Source organism: Salvelinus alpinus, chromosome 32 (genome assembly GCF_045679555.1).
Source record: "Salvelinus alpinus chromosome 32, SLU_Salpinus.1, whole genome shotgun sequence".
Classification (NCBI taxonomy): domain Eukaryota; kingdom Metazoa; phylum Chordata; class Actinopteri; order Salmoniformes; family Salmonidae; genus Salvelinus; species Salvelinus alpinus.
The window spans coordinates 3,626,973-3,636,387 of NC_092117.1; the positions used below are offsets into that span (position 1 = coordinate 3,626,973).

The 9,415-nt window shown below is 42.1% G+C and overlaps 1 protein-coding gene across 9 annotated transcripts in view; it reads right to left on the minus strand.

The window, feature by feature from the left end:
• Window positions 1-9,009, minus strand: part of LOC139562492 (kinesin light chain 1-like) — a 42,678-nt gene extending 33,669 nt beyond the window's left edge. For 2 of the 9 annotated variants that reach the window (XM_071380223.1, XM_071380218.1), the window contains exon 1: window positions 8,694-9,007. The gene's annotated coding sequence lies outside the window, so the exon portion shown is untranslated. Of the gene's footprint in view, window positions 1-3,264; window positions 3,566-8,693 lie in introns of those variants that run through there. The other 7 variants (XM_071380226.1, XM_071380225.1, XM_071380220.1 and 4 more) reach the window with 6 other exon arrangements.
• Between the last annotated feature and the right edge of the window lie 406 nt (window positions 9,010-9,415).

Below are 9,415 nucleotides of genomic sequence, written 5' to 3' on the forward strand. Positions count from 1 at the left end.
GTGTGTTTACTTTCAAGACAAGAAACCTGCAAAACCTGCTTCTTTGCAACTACAGGCTAATCCTGTAGACTAATGAAATACCAGGTGACTCCAGCAGTAGCATAGCCAGAACAGCTGACTTCTACACACTTTGCCATTGAGCAAAGAGACACATTTGCAGTTTTATAGCTAATCTCATGCAATTCTAAACATTTTGCCATGAAGCTGAGAGAAAAGGGTGCCGTTTTAAAGCTAATTAAAGTTCAATTATAGGTGTGTGTTGACGGTGATAAAGGCAATGGATTATGAGCAGTTGTGTTTGCTAAGTGAACAAATGAAGTAGGCAGTGGCATGGTGCATATAGCCAAAGAAGGGCAGTAACATATGCCTTAATGCAGTCATATTTGTGGCTTGTTGGGGGTGTGGCTTTCAGTTTATTTTTGGCCACCCATCCCCTGAGAGTGAATGTCATTAAAGTTAATCTGAATGTCATTTCAGTGCACGGCTATGAATTCTGATGGTGTTTAGGTAAAAATAAATACATGTCCCATTTGGAACAGTGACAAGTAGAACATAAAAAAAATAACTTTTTGTTGTTGTTGCGCAATGTGATTTGGTGGGCCTGACTCCCCAGTGGGTGGGCTGGACTCCAGTAGTTTGACTTCTTATCGAAGGTCAAAACGTCAGTGGCAGAGAAGGATGTGGCTGTGTGCGAACAATAACTTTGCATAGGCTAGTAGTCTATAGGCCTTATCTTGCTTTACAAACAAAATGACTGTATAATTCCCCTTGCTTAGGCCTAGGCTATATGACAAATTTCTACCTGAACAGAAAATTACAGTCAAACTAAGCCAGGAGGAGCCAAACGATTAGGGTAGATTTTGAAATCAACTGCTAACACGCACACGCGCAAACACAAACTTTAATCCAGTGAGCGGAGGAGAAGGGGGATTTAGAGAAACCCTGGATAGAGTGAGAGAATATTACAAGCCTCTCACCAAGGTTGCACTGAAAAAAATAAAATAAAAAGGTATTACAAACACGAAACAGCAGTGCCACAGAAGCTACGGCGATGTTTCTGGTTGATGTGGTGCTCAAAGCTTCTACTTGCCCAAGCTAATATTTCTATGCTATTTGAGCTCAAACGATGAAAACACATTCACAAATCAGACTGTTGGGGGTAATAAACTCCCACTGTGAGACGCAGTGGAGTGCCACTGCTATGGATAAAAGGATACAAGCCTCAGAGGCTCACCGCAGTGACAGACTAACCAGGGTCTCAGACAACAACAAAAAAGGCGTGAGCTATTGTTTCAAGCTCCTCAAGCGGTAAGGTATCACTGTGCAACAGTGCAAGAACAAAACCCCTTGAGGTATTATTACTCTATCAAGGACTTCTAGCTACCCCAGTAAATGGGTATCAGATCATCAAGAGCAGTGAAAGCTCAAACAGAATTCTTACTGGTATGTAAGGACTCCTCTAGAATCCAACCATTTAAAATGCAAAATAACCAACAAAAAAATGAGTTTGGGAGGCAAGTTGAAGTTTGTCATGAGTATTTCCCAGGAAGCAGAACTGAGTGATTACTGTTAGATCAGCCAGTTGCAAAGTCAAAATTGCCTATACTATAAACATGTATGAAAACATGATCATTTAAGGTTAGGGTTAGGCATTAGGCATAGCACTGTGGTTAGGTTAGGTTTAAAATCAGATGTTATGACTTTGTGGCTGTACCAGCTAGTGACCACACTGCAGTGCTGCCTCCAGTACTGGAGTCATCGCAATAAATGCCAACCTGCGTTAGGGGGGGGGGGGGGAAGTGGATGGTGTAGTAGGGTAAGCATTAGACAATCACATACCAGAATACATTTCTAGGCCTAGGCTATATTCCTTCCAAACAAGTGTTTTTTGGGGGGGGGGTTTATTTTTTTTGTTTACAATGTGACCTAGTCATTACCATTGATTACCAGGTACTAGGTGGTGTAATAGATGCAAGCAAGCTAGCGTTCATGACCTTTTTCCATACCAGCACCAGAGGGTCTCCAGTGATTATGGTAAAGTAGGCTCTAGTGCAGGGCTCTCCACCCTGTTCCTCGAGAGCTACCCTCCTGTAAGGTTAGTTACAACTGGGGTTGAAACAAACTGAGTCAGCTTATCAAAAAGCTAATTATTAGAATCAAGTTGCACTAGATTAGCGTGGAGAGAACACTTACAGGAGGATAACTCTCCAGAAACAGGGTTGGAGTGCTCTGTTCTAAGCGCAATTTTTTGGGGGGGGAAGTGTGTCTCCATCACCCAGGGTGACACGAAAGACGTGTGAAGAGCAGAATCAACAACCTCTGCATAATCAAAAACAGTTGCTTTGTAAGGTGTTAACTGCGGAAGATGTTAGTCCATGTGCACAGTTAGCCATTGTTATATAAAATGACACCCTCAAGTCAGAGCAGGTCTGTAATCCCCTATCAGTGTGCCAAGGAATTCCATTGTAGGTTTATCCGAGGCAATGAGGTTTGCACAGTACAGTAGCTACTACAATAGTCTGCGGGCATGCTTAGACATGCTAACACCTATAAGCAAAAACACAGGCTATCACGCGCCACTCCTAATGAGAAAGCGATGCTCGTTAGTAACACCACACCGCAGGACCCTGCATGATAGCCTACTCCTGCCCATATGTAGGCTAAAGATTTACTAGTTCTGTTAATAAGCAGATGGGATAAGAAAAGTGGGAGATGGTGGCCCATGTGCTAATGATGATGATATCCAAGCAGTTCAAGCAAAGTAGCTACATTGTAGAAGAAAGGTAAGATGAATCAAGTCCTACGTAATTATCCTGATGCTTACATCTAACCTAGGAACAAACTTTACCGATATATAACCTCTAATCACAGAGAAGAAAATCAATGAGTATAATTTCCATCAGAACATTCTTCAGGCAAAATACTAGGCTAAATGACATGTTGGCAGTATTTTGCTAGACATGACACTAACCAGACATACGGTTATCAAAACATCTAAAACATCTCCCCAGTGTTTTTAGTTAACTTGACATGGACGACGTAGAAAGGCCCACATCTAAACATTCCAGCAGAAAAATAACCAGACGCAGCGAAAACCATTTAAAAACGCTGAGAAAATGTGTTTCATAAGAAACCTCATACCAAAATGTCCTGGTCTGAGAGTGATTCCTAAACACCGGCACTAAACACAATCTATTAAGTCCCTGTACCGATAATATGTACCGACGTTGAAATAAAGCCAACTCAGTGGACCAGAAAACCAACCTCCGTTTCGGCAACAGATGATCAGATCCTCAATCACTCGGCACGGGGAGAGGCTGATGAAATAATGACTCCGTCACCAGCAATACACCCCGAGCACAGTCACCGTAGCAACAGCATCACAGAAAGACAAAGGTTAATCCAAACAGAAAGAGACTGAGTGAGACTCCTTGGGATGAGGGAAGAGAATCACTGAATGAATGGAAACAGCTAGGCAGGGCAGGGATAGAAAGGAAGGAGTGTGTGTCTGTGGTGGAGAGGATGGGAGAGCTCTGTGCCTGCAGGACTGTGACCTTCCCACTGACTGAGAACAGCCAGCCTCAGCATGTGGTTACGGAGCAGGCATCAGAGTGTGGAGCCCCACCCTCACAGAGGAGCAGGTCAGGTGGGGGTAGGGGGAGGGGAGAGGGAGCTGTTCTGATCAAGAGAGCAGACACTGCCTCTGCTCTGCAGCCACCACCATGCACAAAACACGAGCAATATTGGGACTCTGCACGCACAGGTTTGGGCACGTTTGCCAGTTCACATTCGCATAGCATTATCCAGGTGGAGTAAGTTCATGCAGACATAATGCAGGCTATTTAACAAAAACAGACATTCAGGCCACAAAGAATACACAAACACTTAGCCTAGGCTACAGTAGGCTAACTACAATTTTTCTTCAATCACAGTATTTTCAAAATAAAGCTAGTAGCAGTGCTATTTTGGTTATTATAGTTTGACATAATGCATCAATAATATGGGCAACATTTTATTATTGATAATGAAAGGAGTGGAAATGTTGTTCTCTTGTCATATAATTGCTACATTTAATATAAATATAGCATTAAAAATCACTGGCTTATATGGAGTCCCGCTGCAGAATTCTGTGGTAGCCATGCTGGTTAATTTGCCTTGAATTCTAAATAAATCACTGACAGTGTCACCAGCAAAGAACCACCACACCACCTCCTCCGTGCTCCATGGCGGGAACCAAACATGCAGAGATCATCCGTTCACCTACTCTGCGTCTCACAAAGGCACGGCGGTTGGAAACAAAAATCTCACATTTGGACTCATCAGACCAAAGGACAGATTTCACCGGTCTAATGTCCATTGCTCGTATCTCTTCATCTTATTGATGTCCTTTAGTAGTGGTTTCTTCGCAGAAATTTGACCATGAAGGCCTGATTCACGCAGTCTCCCCTGAACTGCTTTGCTTTATCTTGGCCAGGTCGCAGTTGCAAATGAGAACTTGTTCTCAACTAGCCTACCTGTTTAAATAAAGGTGATAAAGAAAATGTTGAGATGTGTATGTTACTTGAACTCTGAAGCATTTATTTGGGCTGCAATCTGAGGTGCAGTTAATTGTCCATTTCTGAGGCTGGTAACTCTAATGAACTTGTCCTCCGCAGACAGAGGTAACTCTGGGTCTTCCTTTCCTGTGGCAGTCCTCATGAGAGTCATTTTCATCATAGCACTTGATGGTTTTTGTGACTACACTTGAAGAAACTTGAAATTTTCCGGAATGACTGACCTTCATATCTTAAAATAATGAACTGTCGTTTCTCTTCGCTTATTTGAGCTGTTTGTGCCATAATATGGACTTGGTCTTTTACCAAATAGGACTATCTAATGTATACCACCCCTACCTTATCACAACTGATTGGCTCAAACACATTAAGAAGGAAAGAAATTCCACAAATTAACAAGGCACACCTGTTAATTGAAATGCATTCCAGGTGACTACCTCATGAAGCTGGTTGAGAGAATGCCAAGAATGTGCAAAGCTGTCAAGGCAAACGGTGGCTATTTGAAGAATATCAAATATATTTGTGATTTGTTTAACACTTTTTTGGGTTACTACATGAGTCCATGTTTTATTTCATAGTTTTGATGTCTTCACTATTATTCTACAATGTAGAAAAATAGTAAAAAGAAACTCTGGAATGAGTAGGCGAGACCAAACTTGACTGGTACCGTATATTCCAGACCAACATTGCTCATTCTAATACTTTATAAATTTGTTATATTTATTTACTTTACCATTTTGGATTGTGTGTATTGCTAGGTATTACTGCACTGTTGGAGCTAGAAACACAAGCATTCCGCTGCACCTGCGATAACAACTAATAAACTTTTAGTTGATAGTGAGTGTTTGGGTGCAGGTTGATGTCTGTCTTGAATCTTGCCCTGGAGGCAGAACTGAGCGATTTCCGCCAGATGGGCCGGCTACAAAGTAAAAATTGGCTATATCGTAAAAATGTATGAAAACTAAAAATGTGCTTTTCAGTCTTAATTTAAGGTGAGGCATTAGGGTTAGCAGTTTGGTTAAGGTTAGGTTTAAAATCTTACTTTATGATATTGTGGCTGGCTGATCCAGCTAGTGACCACTTCGCAAAGCTGCCTCCAGGGCAAGATTAATGACAATACATGTCAACCTGCTGTTTGGGTGTGGTACGCTTTAGCCTGACATCTCGGCTTTGAACTAACTCACCACCCATGATATAGCCAAAACATCAATAGGCTATGAGCTTACTCTGAAAATGACCATTTGTTACAACAATAAAAAGAGAGAACAGTAGCACTGCAAAAACAAGCCAGTTTGACTGAAACCAAGACCTCTGTACCATCTCTCCAGAGAAGCATTTCCTGTCCGCTTGCTCTGGCTGCTGAACACCAGTAGATCATTAAATCTTCCTGTTTACTGCACACACACATCTCTTCCTCCCCAGTGGTACCAGACACAAAGAAACGTCAGCCAACTGGGAGGGTGTGGCAGGACATGGGACAGCTGAGAGGGAAGTGCCCATGATACAGCTCCAATTCAATAATCTGCCCTATAAGCCCCTGCCAGACCGCTTTAGGGAAGGTTTGATGGGGTCTGTTTGAGGTAGGCTGGTAGACATTGTGCTCTCTGTAGTCTGTAGGGCAGACAGTGGCCTCACAGATAAAATATCAAAAGAGTTAAGTGTATTGCTAAAGCGAGCCAGATGTGCAGCAAATCAGATGGCACAGCATATTTGTTGGCTTCTCTGTACACGTATTGTTCGTTTACAATATAGTGATGGTTGGCTTCATATGCACAGATATGAAGACAGGCAAATACTGTGAGACTATTTGGGTGAAGGCTAATGCCGAATGTTATGTCATAACGCCTTACCCTTAAAACTAGTTAGCTAGATTCATTTGGTAATGGGCAGTAGCAGTGCTATTACCATTAACCCCCCCTCCAACAAAAAGCCATATTACAACCGATGTGCTGTGATAACTACATTGTTTGCTCTATAACCTTTAAAGTCATATGCCTTGTGACCCGTGATATATAGGTCTAAAGGCCGACGCAATAAGACAGTGGCCGAATAAATTCAACCACACCTTTGTTTTATCACAAAACTGGATAACAACCTCGGTCCAGTGAAGTACACAAAGCATAGTGCATGTACAGTAACAGACAGTTACAATACCTACAGCATGGTCAAGCAAGTTAATGTTCCTAACATTTTCGGACCACTAAACTATTGATTTAGAAACACAGAGAGTTACCGTAAATCGCAAAGGAAACAGGAGCTGCCTCCACTATTCCAGCACCATTTCAACATCAAATCACCTATGCTTAGTCTAATACAGTGTCTTCACTGACATGTTCAACCTCTCCCTAACCGAGTCTAATACCTGCATGTTTCAAGCAGACCACCATAGTCCCTGTGCACAAGAAAGAGAATGTAACCTGCCTAAGTGACTACCGCCCCGTAGCACTCACGTCAGTAGCCTTGAAGTGCTTTGAAAGGCTGGTCATGGCTCACATCAACACCATCATCCCGGAAACCCTAGACCCAATCCAATTTGCATACCAACAGATGACACAATCTCAATCGCTCTCCCCACTGCCCTTTCCCACCTGGACAAAAGGAACACCCATGTGAGAATGCTGTTCATTGACTACAGCTCAGCGTTCAACACCATAGCGCCCACTAAGCTCATCACTAAGCGAAGGACCCTGGGACTAAGCACCTCCCTCTGCAACTGGATCCTGAACTTCCTGACAGGCTGTCCACAGGTTGTAAGTGTAGGCAACAACACATCTACCACGCTACTCCTCAACACTGGGGCCCCTCAGGGGTGCGTGCTTAGTCCCCTCTGTTCACCCACGACTGTGTGGGCAAGCACAACTCCAACACCATCATTTAGTTTGCTGACGACAACGGTGGTAGGCCTGATCACCGACAACTGCTTAACCAATTAATACAAAAATGTTACACTGCTGCTACTCGCTGTTTATTATCTTTGCATAGTCCCTTTACCCCTACCTACATGTACAAATTACCGACTAACCTGTACCCCCAAACATTGGCTCGGTACCGGTACCCCTGTATATAGCCTCAGCATTGTTATTTTGTGTAACTTTGTTTGTTTATTTAGTAAATATTTTCTTAAACTGGCATTGTTGGTTAAAGACTTGTAAGTAAGCATTTCATGGTAAGGTCTACTGTTGTATTCAGCGCACGTGATAATGAAATGTGGCTTGAAATATACAACTCCATGTGCTTTTTGGATGTGCAGGAAAAAGAACAAATTCGAATATGCAAATAAATAGATTTGGAGTCACTTCAAACTGCCAACGTGAACATGGCTTTAGCCTGAATCACAACCATTCCTGGAAGTATTGTGATGCTGCATCTCTTGGTTTAGAAAGTGATGACATAATGAGGAAAAAATATGTATAGGTGGCACTAGTCACAACTACTAGCTGCGTTCAGGGAACAGAGAACGGTTATCCAACAGGCAACTCGGAAAAATACAAGGTCAAATAATGACGTCCTTTATCTTGATGTCGGAGCTCTAGAAAGAGGTCCGAGTTCGAGTTGGATAACCGTTCAAATCACTTAAGTCGGAGATATTCAAGTTCCCAGTTGTTTTGAACGGGGCATTGATTGAGTACAGCTACGGCTGGTAGTGACTTTTCGTATCAGGTTAGGAGAGCATTTTCGCTAACCCTTTTCCTAACCTTAGCCTAATTCACCTAGTTAGCTAGGTTCATTATCTTAACCTGCTGCGTAAGTTCTTACCTGCTACGAAAAAGTCACTTCCAATCGTAGCTGTAGTAGTTATTCCACAGCTTGAACAATGACTAAATCTTTGGTTATACCACTTAGCAGCCTATTTTATCCATGAAGATTATAGGTAGCTACTAGTACATACCTAATGCGATAAAATTGGTTGCTACAAAAACAATGCGAAATGCTTCACGCCAGTTCAGAGAAAGCTATCTAATGAATGTTTGCTAGCATTATCAGGCTAGACTGACACCACAACCTTTTTATTGAGAATAAACTGTAAATCACCAGCAAAACACAATAACGGAGTGACATGACTTATTCTAATAATATACGTTTATGGCAGTCACACGTTGACGTTAAGAAAAATAAAATTAATATCGAACTTGGACTCACCGAGAGCTGAGACTAACAGCTGGACCAGTCCCTTTAAATCCAAAATGTCCTCTGGAAACGCGTATGCTCCCAGCAGGCTTTGCGTGCGGGTAAAATTACGTCATATTTTGTTTTCACCAGTTTGCTGGGCGGAGCATGGGTTATTCTTCTTCTGTATATTGGCGTTCGCGCACTTTACCCACAGATAAGCTGTGTTCGAATACTCATTCTAACCGCACAAACCGTACTATTCGTGACGTAATTGAGCATGTAGTATGCTTAATGGTAATAGTATGAATAGAGTTAGTATGCCAAAAGTTCCCGGATGTCGTACTACATTGGCCAAAATACGAAGTATACAAGCAGGGACACTATTTCCGTGCTCGTAGGGCACATAATGCAAATGTTCAGAAAATGGGCGTGGCTTCACAACGTTATCAGATTTGAAGAAAATGGCAAAAGTCCCACAAGAGGGGATACAAATGTATTGTTTTAACTAATTATGACAAATATTAAGAAAATGTTGAGCAATGTAATAAAGTAATAACTTTTCAAATAAGTTATGCTACACATTAAGTGTACAAACCGCATATTATATCATTACAGCAGTAGGTATGTTAGCTAGCTACCTAACGTTAGTTGGCTACTAATACATCTTACTTGCCAGTATATTAACTATATGCTTGCTATCTAATAGACTGCTACGCCACTAAGGCACTGCATCTCAGTGCAAGAGGCATCAC